Here is a 14,226-nt window from a genome sequence, read left to right as displayed (position 1 = left end):
AAATCCTGTACTTGTCACACTTCGATGAGAAAAAAATGTTTTAGCACTCAACGCTTCACTTGGAAGAGTCACCACGCTGCCCTGCAAGAGAAAATGCTTCATCCTTTGGTACTCGTGGGTTTTGGCACTCATCACAAGTTCCGGAACGAATTAACAAGGAGTACTGAGGTACTGCTGTATATTATGACGTTCACAGGCCCATGCGAAGTGAGGTAATTTAACAATGAACATTTAAAATAATGGACTGAGAAGAGATACTTATATATTTCTTTATTCAACAGTTCATGTGAAAATTACTTTATTTTACTTTACAAAAGCACCTGTGATCATTTAATGAACTTCCCTCCATGCGGCTTTTCAAGCTACCAAGACACAGGCCCTACCAACACCCTTCATCTTCTCCTCAACTCTTTGAAGAATTTGGCCTTCATCATAACAGGCTGCTTTGGGAACTTTCCCTTCCCCAGAACTTTGTAGTAGCCCGATCTCACCACATCAATGATTGGAGCGGCTCCAGTCTCGTTTTTGGCAGCATTTACCTGTGTGTCTGCTCACCGACCAAGGTCCACAGTTTACCAAGGCTGACAGAAAGGCAGACGATCTGCTTCTTCTTTAAGTGGTAATGCTTCATACCAACTTTCCTGAAGTAACCTGGATGATATATGTCAAAGTTGATTCTGAGATGAAGCGTGCCACCAGTGCTACCTTGGCCTCCTGGGTGCTTCCTGTGCTTGCCAATGCATCTGTGGATGTTACTCACGTGGCCCCGATGTTTCTGGGCCTTCCTCAGTTGGGGTGACTTACTGGTGGCAGAGATTGAAGAGCTGTAAATTCTTCATAATGTCCATATACCATCTCTTCCTCTGCAGTTCCTTTAGACTAAGTTATCGGCAGTAGACCATGGTAACCTAGAGCCCGAAAACGTCGTATGTCCGAAGCGAGTGGGGTCACCCCAAATCATCGTGTTATCATTTTGACAGTTTAATCTTACTCAATCTCATGAAAGATATTACTGTGATAATCAATGGAAGTGATTTGTTAGCCTGGCTGTTGAACCCTGGGACAACCTGTTTATAGCTCTTGTCTTTTCACGTTTTGTGATGTTTGTGACAAAAAATGTTTTAACTTCATTAAATAAAAAGATTTTGGTAGTTGATTTTCTTTGAGTGTTGATATCTTCCTTAGCTTATGGCCTAAAAAGTATAGAATAATTCCACAATTGTAGAAAATTCTATTCGACAGAGCTGTGTTTGGCAGACCTAGTTACCTTAACAGTTGGTAGCCTGTGTTAAAGACACAATAAGCTGAAATAGGTTAAATTCTATAGTAGGGTCAGATTCCTAGTGATACTATTATTTCGTAGCCTATAGAGGAGGAGTTTAAGACTGGTGCAGTGGCCTGATTGTATTGCTGCTGGTAGTAGTCGGTTTGCTTTTTAGGTCCTCCTGGTTAGTCCAGACTGAGATATCAGGTGTTAACGGAATACTACGTATACATAATCATTTTTTATTGATGACTTAGTGATACCAAAGTAGTTGTAGCTACTACCTTTTACAGGTATTGTTATTCTTCAAATACACCATGATCATTACAGTGACTTAATATTCCATACAAATCCTACAATTCTCACTAGAGAGATGTAACACAAAGTAGTCTTGTCAACCGAGTTATTTCACTAAAGTACAAAGAAAGTTATCTGAATCCAAGTATTTCTGCTCTGGGATCCTCATGCTGCTACTAGGATTTTAAAACAAAATCAAAGAAATCAACATCCCTCAATCTCAATTTACCAATCTATATAATGGAATAATTCTTTCCCTTTATTTGTTTCACTAGGAACTTGTGAAAGGTTAAGTTAGGATAAAATCTTATAGCAAGGGTTGTTTATAGGCTTTTGCTCCATAGTTTATTTTTTGGGTGTTCAGGAAGTCTCCTGTAGAAAATTATCTTCCAGAATGACACTATTATTAAATTCTCTTTGTGTTAAGCATTGTCTTGTCAAGAGTACCACTTTTGTAACAAAGTATTCTTCTTTGGGCAAGACAAGTCAGATTACTCTTTTGTGTGAACCAAGAGCACTTAGAAGATGGAATATACCCTTTAAGAAAGAACGTTTGCATACTTTATTATTTATCTGGAGACCAGAGGGAGTGCTTGCTTCATAGTATTACTTCCAGTTCAGCTAGTGGGAGGGCAATGTATCCTTTGACTATCTAGGAGTTATTGTGTGATACTGGTCACAAATAGTACCCCTGGATTATTTAGGAACCAAATAGACATTCTGTGAAATTCCTTTCATTCCATTCTCTCTCTAGCTCTCCATCTGACTTATAAGCACTTGCAGTATCCTATTATCAGGAAATACATTGACTCAATCATGGTGTGTGACCTCAGGCACATTGTGTAACACTTATGGGTGTCTTTCATATTCTATAAACAGGAACAAACCGTCACTATCACATTAGAGAATGGAAGAGAAACTCCTTTGAAGAGGGTTCTAATCTCCTAGCCCCCTCTTTGTTTGGTTCAGAAGTTTGGTAGGGAGTTTGACATTCTTGCTGAAGAGGGTACTTGGGTGCTTCATTAACATATCAAAGCTCTAGCCTTCCCTATCTTTTTCAAAACCAAACTAAAGTAAAATGGTTCCTTTTGTTATGCTGTTTAGGGAGAGTTTCAGCGACTGTTATGTAATTTTATTTATTCAACGTCCCCATTTTATGGAAAACCCATTGAAGTGATGGCCCCTGGGGTATTCATGAAGACTGTTTCCAGCCTATTCTTTTGGATATGTTGCTGTTTTATTATAATCTCCCTTTTTGTCACTTGTGAGTAAATTTTAAGCTATCTACACCACAGAACTGTGGCTTTCAATCTCCTAGGCCACGCCTCTTTCACTCTCTCCGCCTTCACTCCCCACCTCCCTTTTTAAAGCGCTGCAGTTTGCTGCTGACGCCATTTCTTCTTCTTTTGAGGCGGAATGGACTCTTGCTTATTAGCAGATGTCTTCACCCATGGAGGTTCTCTCTGGAACATTTTCCCGTTCGTACTGTTCTTTATGGCGCATATCTTTGAAAAAAAAATTCACCGAGATTCTATAAAGTACTTAAAAAAAAATCCAGATACTCTTCCAGTATTTTCTTGACACTTCCCTATTTTTCACATAGTTGGAGTCTTTTTAGGTCACTTTCTATTTTAAAGGAATTTTTTTGGCAACTATTTGGTTGAACCTTCCCCCCCCCCCGTTTTTTTGTTTTTCTCTTTAGTTTTCTGTTCCTTCCACTTTTGTATATTTTGTCTATCAGGGCAGCGGATACCTGGTTGTATTTATTCATTTTTAAAAGTTTGCCCATCGGGGCAGTGGATACGTGTTTTTAATTTTTACCCCCCATAGCCCATCGGGGCCTCGGATACCTGCTGTGTACCTTTCTCCCCCAAATTTCTGGCCCATCGGGGCAACGGATACCTGCTATTCAAAAATATTTTTTTTGGCTCATCGGGGCCTCGGATACCTGCTTTTATTTTTTTTTCCTTGCCCATCGGGGCCTCGGATACCTGCTTTAATTTTTTTCTTGCCCATCGGGGTCGTGGATACCTGCTTAGATTTTTTTTTTTTACTCACTCAAAAACTGATTGCTTTCTGTGGTTTGCTATACTATCTGGAATATCTACAGATTTTTGCTGCTAATCGTTTGGTGTTGTGTGAGTGGATCTACGGCTTTGGCTGGGAGATGACTTTGCAGTTAGGCTAAGGGGCTAGTTAGGGTGCGGAGGAAATATGGCGACCTGCCACTTCAGGACTGCTATGTGGCTTGGCTTATGGTTAGTTGGTTGAGCTCAGTGTCAACTAGGGAGGCAATAGGGAGACCATGACAGGCAGAGGCAGTTATACGTACTGCGTGAGCTAAGTATTTTGAAGGAGCCGATTTGGGGCTTCGTGGGAGCTTCGCATGAATAAGAATAGGGTTGTCCCGTGTCAGATTACAAGGGGCTAATTGAAAGTGAGAGGAAAGAGACCTACGGGCAGGGTTTAAAATGGCGACTTGACTTTTCAGTGTTGCTTAGCATGGCTGTCAGCTTTGTTAGTGTCCAAAATGGCGTGTGCAATTTTGCCGCAGTGTTCCGGTGGCGGGAAGGCCACATCATGGTTATGTCTTTGTTCTAGTGCGCAGCATGGTGGTAGAAATGTTCTGTTACATGTTATAAAATGGCGGCGCAAATACTTGCTGCAGTGTAAAACATGGCGGGACTGGATTTTTGCCACATGCATTTTCTGACAGGTTTTGCCGCGGGGATAATATGGCAGTCCTTGTCATGCAGATATAATGGCAGTTCATCACGTCGACGTTCCCGTGGGGGAATTTTTGCGCGGTACATTCTTGGCGGGCTTTGCTCCAGGTGGGCCTGCAGCATTGTTAAAGATGGCGAACATTTCCGCATTTGCTGCAAAAAGTAGAAGTGGGATAGTCAGTGTTGGACTCTGATTGGACCCACCCAATCAGATAGGGTGGTACAATTAGGTACAGCGAATGAGTGGAGGATGGAATTATACCAATTTAGCATGGCTCCTCGAGGGCCATCTTTATTCGGCCAATCAGGAGGTAGAAGCAGAGGTGCCACTTTCTTAAGTCCACTCCCAGCGGGTGGCGCCCAAGGTCTTCCCAAGGACATTTGGTCTTTACAGCTCCCTCCCGTCTTACCAGCTCCCTCCCCTCCAGCACTGCCACTTGCCATGCTGGGTAAACAGTTGCAAGGGCTGAACGTCACCCCATTCTTCTGCATTGGTACTGTGCCCTAAGGCTAGTCTACTTCCCCTGGCCTCTGCCCATTACACTATAGGAGCAGTACTCCATGCCTGCCAAGTGTGAACATGGCGGAGAGTTGTGGCAAGGACCAAAATGGATCTCAGGTGATCGTTGACCAATAGGTGGCAGAAGAGGAGTCCCTGCTTTCTTCAAGAGGAACACCTACCCCATGGCTAATGCTGGGGTTGGAATTTGATTTATACTTAAATTTTGGAAGTCAGTCATAAATAGTTTGATTATGTGCTTTGCTAGGTTTACGTTTAAGCCTCAAGTGACTTATGGCTTAGTTTATTTGTAGAATTTATTTCAATTACATTTAATGTGTAATTGTTATTTAAAATTTTCAATTTCTTTATAAATGGCTTAAACTTTTCCCTTTTCTTCTTCTGATTTAAGATACCCAAAGTCAAATAATTAGACATTAAAATTTTTTCAATAGTTTTTTTTTTACTTTCAAGTTGACTTAAACTACTTCACTTTGGGTTTTTGAACAACGGTATTACAGCACACAGTTAATTAAAAGTTAACTTTATGACCGAATATAAAAAAACATTTCAAGGTCCATTCCAGTCCAGGCCTTGCTTTGTTCCCATCTTTAACGCTGCACAAAATGACTAACGACCAACCTATCAGGCAGGAAACCAGAATTGCTCTAGACTTGTTTCCTCTATTCAAACTTGTGTTGGAGCATTAAATGCCCACATTTTCAATTTTCCGTGGTCACCTGCCTCCAGAGTCCCCAGCCCTGTCCCTCAGAACTCCACCATCTAGCCCTAGTCTTTCCAAATCTGCCCCCGCCCCCGGCCCCGGCCCCGGCCCCGGCCCCGGCCCCAGCCCCGGCCCCAGCCCCAGCCCCAGCCCCGGCCCCGGCCCCGGCCCCGGCCCCGGCCCCGGCCCCGGCCCCGGCCCCAGCCCCCGACCTCCGACCCCCGGCCCCCGGACCCCGGACCCCGACCCCCGAGCCCCGGCCCCCGGCCCTAGCCCCGGCCCCGGTCCCCTACCTCTCCCTAAATCCACTCCAATTTTTGATTCAAAACTAGAAATAAAGTCATCTCTCATCCATCCATTGCTTATCCGTTAGAGTGTGATGCCTTACCTGCCTCTAGCACTGCAGATCTTCAGTGCTGACTGAGCCATCATTTTCAGTTAATATACAAAATTCCATTTGCGCATTGTCCCATGTTAGAACAAGGAGTCTATGCACCATTACATTAGGAAATGTTAATTAATCAAGAGTTTCGTATCAGACAATTGTCCTTAATTCTAGTTACTACTCACCTCGATCTCCTGCCCTTTAAGAAAGGAGAAACCATTCCTTTGTCATTGCTGCAGTAGTCACAGTACCAATTCTCTTGGCAGTGTTCATATACTGGGCTGACCACCTAAACTCTTTGCACTGAGTGAAATTCTAATTATCCGTAATCCTGCCTGTCGGATTACATTCCAATTCAAAACACTTTTGCATACTGTGGTGAATGCAGAAAACCCAAGTCTTTTTTCAACAGTTAACATTCTCAGTCCCAGTTGCCGTAGCCTTATCCAAAACGACCCTACTCACCATCTTTTGCTCAGCGTCTGAGGAGTCCTGCCGTTCTGAGATAATTCAAAAAGAAAACTGTAATTCTACATTGTCTCACCTGCAATCAGCGATCCTCCGATCCTCCGATCCTCCGATCCTCCGTACCTTTTGTGTTGCAACGAGGCAGTGCCCTCTGAGACCCTGTTCCGTGAACAAGTAATCAGTAGAATTGCAGCTGGCAGTGTCTCCGTTCATTACAGAAATCCTTTGCAACTAAGGGCTATTGCAGAGATGTTAATGCCTGAGGCCCTTTACTTTAGAATATTAATGGATACAATTGTTCATGGTCCTGCCTAACAGGTAAGACCCACCCATGCTCTTTTCATTACTTATGAGCTTTAAGAATATGTAAAACACTCATTGCTCATAGTCCCTCCCACCCATTAGTTTAGGATGTCCCTAATCTCTGCAGCATTGTATCTTTTAAAGAGTTGATATGCATAATTGCATATATTCATACTCCTGTGCAATAAAAAAAAAAAAACAGAATTTTACCCCATCACACCATCTAGGATATTGCTAAAGAGTGAGTTATTCAAGAAATTAGCTCTTGGACAGTAAAATTTCACTGTTATAGTTGACCAGAGTACTGTTCATTTGAAAGGTCCACTGTATTCCATTTGGTAGCTGTAATGCGGGCCCAAAACTCAAGGACCCTTCTCTTAATAATTACTAATTAATAGTATCTATAATTGCTTTTGTCCATGTCTGTGAACTAGTCACAGACACTCCCTTAGAATTCCAGCAGGGCACTTTTAGTACTCAAAAACAATGTACTAGGAGAGATTACGTGCACAATTCTAATTGATTAGTAGTGACCATTGTATCAGGAATGAAGCACCAACTTTACATCTGAAAAGTGGTACTTAAGGCTCTTACCACAAATTAATTTGCAAAATTGTGGTCCCCGATGTCTCTTGTTAATTTGGATCCATTGCATACTTAACTCTCTTACATTACCACAGAGGGTACTTGGAACTGTTAATGTGCTCAAATGCCACTGCTGTACTTAATGTTATTAAAGAACCCACCCATGATAAATTTGTACTAAAACAGAAGGTCCTTGGGGCAGTTAATGTGTATAAATGCCACTGCTGTTCTTTTGTTACTTAGGATCCACTGATCCTCACTTTGCATTAAAACCAGGTCCTTGGAACAATAAATGTGCTTAAATGCCACTGCTGTACTTTATTCTTTTTTTATCCCCATGCAAAGACATTTTTTCGTTGCTTTGAAAAAGAAATGGAAAGAGAGAAACATCCCATGCGAGAGAAAAACATCAATTGGCTGCCTCCTGCACAGGCTCCGACAAGGGATTGAATACACAACCCAGGTATATATGCCCTGACTGGAGATGGAACCAGCAATCTTTTAGTTTAAGGGACTAAGCTCCAACTCACTGAGCCACACCAGCCAGGACACCACTGCTGCTCTTATGATACTACGGAACCCACCCATCCTCACTTCGCATTAAAACTGGGTCCTTGGGACAGTTAATGTGCCTAAATGCCACTGCTGCACTTTATTCTTCTTTTTTTTTTTTTTTATCCCTACCGGAGGACATTTTTTCATTGCTTTGAAAGCAAGAGGAAGGGAGAATGAAAGAAACATCGATGTGAGAGAGAAACATTGATCAACTGTCTCCTGCACACTCTCCAACAATGGATCGAATACGTAACCCAGGTATATATGCTCTGACCCGAGATGGAGCCAGCAACATTTCTGTTTACTATGCGAACCTCCAACTCAGTGAGCCACATCGGCCAGCACACCACTGCTGCTCTTACGATACTGCAGAACCCACCCATCCTCACTTTGCATCGAAACTGGGTCCTTGGGACAGTTAATACGCCTAAAGCTACTGCCTCTTTTGTAACTATGGACCCATCCATCCTCACTTTGCATTAAAACAGGGCTCTTGGGGCACTTAATGTGTCTTTTGCTAGTTGCCTCTCTTTCATAACTATGGACCCATCCATCCTCACTTTGCATTAAAACAGGGCTCTTGGGGCACTTAATGTGTCTTTTGCCAGTTGCCTCTCTTATGTAACTGGACCCAGCCATCCTCACTTTGCATTAAAACAGGGTCCTTTGGGCAGTTAATGCGCCTAATGCCATTGCTGTTCTTATTACTATAGAACACACACATCCTCACTTTGTATTAAAATAGAGGGTCCGGATTCGGGCAGGTAATGTGCCTTCTGCCACTGCCGCTCTTATTTTACTATGGACCCCAGCTATCCTCACTTTGCATTAAAACAGGGACCTTGAGGCAATTAATGTGCTTTCTGCCACTGTCTCTTATTTTACTGTGGATCCCAGCCATTCTCACTTTGCATTAAAACAGGGTCCTTGCAGTTAATGTGCCTTCTGCCACTGCCGCTCTCATTTTACTAAGGACACCAGCCACCCTCACTGTGCGTTAAAACAGGGACCTTGGGGCAGTTAATGTGCCTTCTGCCACTCTTATTTTACTGTGGATTCTAGGCATCCTCACTTTGCATTAAAACAGGGGCCTTGAGGCAGTTAATGTGCCTTCTGCCACTGTGTCTCTTATTTTACTGTGGATCCCAGCCATCTTCACTTTGCATTAAAACAGGGGCCTTGAGGCAATTAATGTGCCTAGTGCACCGGTGCTCTTATTACACACATATCCTCACCTTATATTACAATACAGGGTCCTTTGGGCAGTTAATGTGCCTTTTACCACTGCCGCCCTTATTTTGCTAAGGACACCAGCCATCCTCACTTTGCATTAAAACAGGGACCTTGGGCAGTTAATGTGCCTTCTGCCACTGCCGCTCTCATTTTACTAAGGATTCCAACTATCCTCACTTTGCATTAAAACAGGGACCTTGGGGCAGTTAATGTGCCTTCTGCCACTGCCGCTCTCATTTTACTAAGGACCCCAACTATCCTCACTTTGCATTAAAACAGGGTCCTTGAGGTAGTTAATGTGCCTTCTGCCACTGCCTCTCTTATGTAACTATGGAGCCCACCCATCCTCACTTTGCATTAAAACAAGGTCTTTGTGGCAGTTAATGTGCATAACACCGCTGCGGATCTTATTACTATAGAACACATATTCTCACTTTGTATTAAAATAGAGGGTCCTCTGGGCAGTTAATGTGCCTTCTGCCACTGCCTCTCTTATTTTACTGTGGATTCCAGCCATTCTCACTTTTCGTTGAAACAGGGTCCTTGAGGCAATCAGTGCTTAAATGCCACTGTTTTCTGATGTTATTACAGAACGCACCCATCTTGACTTTGCATTAAAACAGGATATTTGGGGCAGTTAATGTACTTAGTGCCACTTTGTCCTTTAGTTACTATAGAACCCACATATCTTTGCTTTGTATTAAAACAGAGGTCATACACTAATAAGTACTACAAAATAAGAATATATCAATGATTTATATTCTGAAAATAAATTTCAAAAAGGGTCCTTGGGACAGTAAATGCTTATATGCCACTGTTGGCCCTTTTCTTAGTCTGGGACCTCATTTGCTCCTCTGTGCTATATCACAGAAGGTACTTGGGACTGTTAATGTACTTATATATAGCTACTGTCCCTTTTGTTACTCTAAAATCCTATCTCCCATCTCTGCATAGCCTGGGAGCAGAATTGTTACTGAAATATGCTTAATTGCAGCTGTGGTGCCTTCTATTGGTATCTTTTTCCATCCCTTTCCACTCTTTGCATACAGCAGGGGGTGCTTAGGTGTGTTAACAGGCTTCGTTGCAGCTACTGTCCTTTCTGTTAATCTAGGATCCCATACCCTCCAAGTCTGTTTACATTGACTGGGAGTATATTTGCTTTTGTGAAGTTACTTAATTGCAGCAGTGGTCCCTATTCTTTGTCTAGGTTCCCATCTACCTCCTACTCCTTTACAATACCTGGATGGGCATTTGGGACTGTTAATGTGTTTAATCGGAGCTGTGGTCCCGTAATTCCAAAATCACATTGTGTCCTTTTCCCATTACGTTACCAAGGAGGGTTTTGGGGACTGTTAAAAGTGATCAGTTGGAGCTACTGTCCATTCTGTTAGTCTAGGATCCCATCCCCTCCAACTCACTTTGCATTACTACAGTACGTAGTTGGGACTGTTAATGTGCTTAAAGGCAGCTACAGTCTGAAGTCAATGCTCTTAAAACTTCTTTTGGTTAAATGCAGGTGTAGTCTCTTGTTACTTTAGGAACATACTACCTTTAACTTCCATCATTTGGGACTTACAATTTTAATTGTAGCTGTGGTCCCTTTTGTTAATCTAAGATTCCTTTTCCTCCTACCATGTTTCCTTTACAATACAGGGTACTTGGGAGTGTGAAGGTGTATCACTCCCTGTTATATCTGTTATCCTTACAGAAGAGGATCTGAACACCAAGACCCTTACTTTTGCACTGTTAACGTGCAATATTGCTTTTGTCCTTCCTCCTCTGCAGGGGATATGGACCTAACTCATTTTCCTTATGTTCAGCAGTGGATGCCCTTTACTAAGGACCTTTGTACTAGTATAGTTAAAGTGAATCATGATAACTGACCACAACTATGTCTTACATTTAAGACCTCTGTACCCTCTTCATTTTATAAGAAAGTGTGTTAATTACCTGTTACTTTTTTTCTGGGATTATTTATGTGCAGAATTTCAATGGTTGGAAAGTTCATGTGCACAAATGTAATTTTGTAAGCATGTCTTATACCAGAATGACTGGACCCTCTTTGCTGTAGCACAACAAGATGCTACTCAGCTAATAACCCCTTGTTTTGGACTTCAGTGTTCATAATTGCAATTGTCCATCACTTCTGTTGGAGTACAATTATGTCCCCTTATTCCCCCCTTTGCATTAGGGGCATGTTAACTGTGAATGAGCTCTTCTCTTGAGATTATTAATGTGCATAATTAATTGTATTTGTCTGTGGACTTGTGCAGTAAGAAAGGATGCTCTGTGCCCCTATCACTGCCTTTGAATTACTGCTAAGGAGTGGTATCATGATGTCAGCTCTTCAACAGTTATCCAAAGTACTGATCATTAGGTAGGACCCCATACCTTTGTGTACATCAGGGATACTGACTCACCAAGGCCTGTCTTGGGGACTCTTAATTTGAATATTTGCAATTACCTATATGCCCCCTTCTGTTAGAGTAGGATACCATTCCCTTACACTCTCTTTGCATTATTGCAGGGGCTGCTGACCCCACAAAACTTCTAGGAATGTTAATAGGCACATAGCAATTAGCAATGGGTTTTTCCTCCCTTGCCTTGTTAGGAAAGCACTCCCAGCCCCAATTTCTCATGGCATCATAAAGTATAAACATTACAATATGCTCTGAACTTGTCCTTCAAATAGCAATCCAGACTCCCACTCCTTTTGCATTGCTCCAGAGCATAAAATTCCAAGTAGTTCTGGTGTTACCCTCATCCTCCCTCTCCCAACCTCTTGCCTGTCCTTGGACCCTAATGGACTATTAATAATCAGTTTCAGGTGTCCATGTATCCAACCATTACATAATATTGTGGGCCCTGCCCTGCCCTGCCCTGCCCTGCCCTGCCCCTTTTGTATTGTTGACTGGTCAGAGCCCTTTCCCTTGGACTTAGATGTATGTTAACAATCCCAGATATCATTGGTTTACCCAGTTTATATTTCTCTGGTGCTTCAGTTGCACTTTCCTTGGTCCCGCCCATCTGACATGGACTTCTCCACTTCCTTTTTTGCATTGCTTCTAAGTAATGCTGACTACCCCAAGGCCCTTCTGTGCTGTTAATTAACACAGTAATAATTGTTCCATTTTTTCAGCCCTTAAGCCCAAGCTCTCCCTACCACTTTGATGTTTTGTTTGTGCAGTGTTAATTATTACTAAAAGCAGGCCTGAACTAGGTACTATGTGGGCCTTCACACCTTTTCTTGCATTTGTTAATGATCCAAATTCCAATTATTGTCCCATTCTTGGGACAGGAACTATCCCTGCCCACCTCTGCTACTGCATTACTGGGCAAAATATTCAAGGCAAGTCAGGCCCAGGGAGCCTGATGGCCACCCTTTATATTCTTGATTTAAAAAAAAATTTTTTAAGATTTTATTTTTTTATTTGTAGAGAGGGGAAGAGAGGGGAGAAACAGGGAGAGAAACATCAATGTGTGACTGCCTCCTGTGCACCCCCTAATGGGGACCTGGCCCACAACCCAGGCATGTGCCCTGACTGGGAATCCAACCGCCCACCCCTTGGTTTACAGGCCGGCACTCAATCCACTGAGCCACACCAGCCAGGGCAATATATTCTTTATTTTCTAAATATATATGTAAGTATTAGTTGAGAGTTGTCTCGCCAGGAAGGAACATTAGTGCTTTCTGCATTCTTTGTTCCAAAGCAGGTTGTGTGGCTAAGAATCTCTACTCTCCTATTGTACATTGTTGTTCTGCAGAGTCAATTGCCAGGATACAATCAAAAAGTTCCTGTTAATTTTTTACTAAGAAAGACATATGGATTGCAAAGTAGTATTGATAACCTGGTCATTAAATTTTTGAAGTTAAAAACATTTATATCATGTACCTGATGACCAGTGTCTCTCATTTTACTAAGGGTGGTGGGTCTGTGGATAGACCACTGTGACACTTAAGACCAGTATTTTTGGGCTCTATCACCATTTTTAATACATGCCTTGTTTGGGCTACACAACCATTCACTTTTAGAAAAACTACCTAAATTTTCAAATCCTTAAACTTCTTCATCTGAAACACCAACCAGCCCCTACTTATTTCAAGAGGATCAGTGTAAAAGAATGAAATGAGACAACATATATTGAAGTGCTTTTGAAAACCATAGATAACCTTATTTGGTTAACATATTACATAAAATATACCCTGTTTTATTGTGCTCATCTAAAGTATTCTTAACCACCACACTGAAGAGAGGACTTAAAAATGTTGGCACCTGTTTCCCTGTTGTTGTTTTTTAAAATTTTTATTGTTATTCAATTACAGTTGTATGCCTTTTCTCCCCATCCCTCCACCCCACCCCAGCCAAACCCACCTCCCTCCCCCACCTCCACCCTCCCCCTTGATTTTGTCCGTGAGTCCTTTATAGTAGTTCCTGTAATTCCCCTGTCCTCACTGTCTCCTCCCCACTCCCCCCTGGCTATTGTTAGATTGTTCTTAACTTCAATGTCTCTGGTTATATTTTGTTTGCTTTTTTCTTCTGTTGATTATGTTCCAGTTAAAGGTGAGATCATATGGTATTTGTCCCTCACGGTCTGGCTTATTTCACTTAGCATAATGCTCTCCAGTTCCATCCATGCTGTTGCAAAGGGTATATAAGCTCCTTCTTTCTCTCTGCTGCGTAGAATTCCATTGTGTAAATATACCATAGTTTTTTTGCTGTTTCCCTGTTTTATATCACAAGAAAAATAAGCCAAGATGTAATCAGTCTTGCGGATGTAAATTTCAACAGTGAGCTGCCTGGTAAAAATGAATAGCCTAGCCTCTAGTGTTCAGGTTGTGGTGGTGAGAGAAGTATTTAATAAGGAACTGCTGAAGCAAACAACTAGTTATCGCAACAGCAGTTCTTTGTAATCACTGAAAAAGGGTACTATTCCTCTGAATAGGATGTCAAAAGGTCAGCCCACGTCAGGGTGCAGTTTGTACTACTAGCTCCTTGGACAGCTGTAAGAAGAGTCTCTGGCTCTTTAGAATACTGTAAGTACTACTTTGTAGTTACAAAGTAATCTTTTTCCCTATTCTGTTCTGTTTCTCTTAGATGCTACCCATTAGAAAAGTCAGAAGTTTCCCATTAAGTTTCCTTTCCCGGTTCTCATGTCATCTGCTGTAAATATGTATTTCACCATATG

At 42.1% G+C, this 14,226-nt stretch overlaps 1 long non-coding RNA gene across 2 annotated transcripts in view; it reads left to right on the top strand.

Annotated features, from left to right (window-relative positions):
* Window positions 1–2,936: 2,936 nt before the first annotated feature.
* The window catches only part of LOC112300099 (uncharacterized), a 31,691-nt gene continuing 20,401 nt past the window's right edge, over window positions 2,937–14,226 (top strand). Inside the window, exon 1 of one of the 2 annotated variants that reach the window (XR_002974354.3) lies at window positions 2,937–14,074. This is a non-coding gene — a long non-coding RNA (uncharacterized lncRNA). The remainder of the gene's footprint in view (window positions 14,075–14,226) is intronic. The other variant, XR_002974353.4, reaches the window with a different exon arrangement.

This window comes from Desmodus rotundus, chromosome X (genome assembly GCF_022682495.2).
Source record: "Desmodus rotundus isolate HL8 chromosome X, HLdesRot8A.1, whole genome shotgun sequence".
NCBI classification, from domain to species: domain Eukaryota; kingdom Metazoa; phylum Chordata; class Mammalia; order Chiroptera; family Phyllostomidae; genus Desmodus; species Desmodus rotundus.
This window is presented reverse-complemented; position numbering and strand designations above follow the sequence as displayed.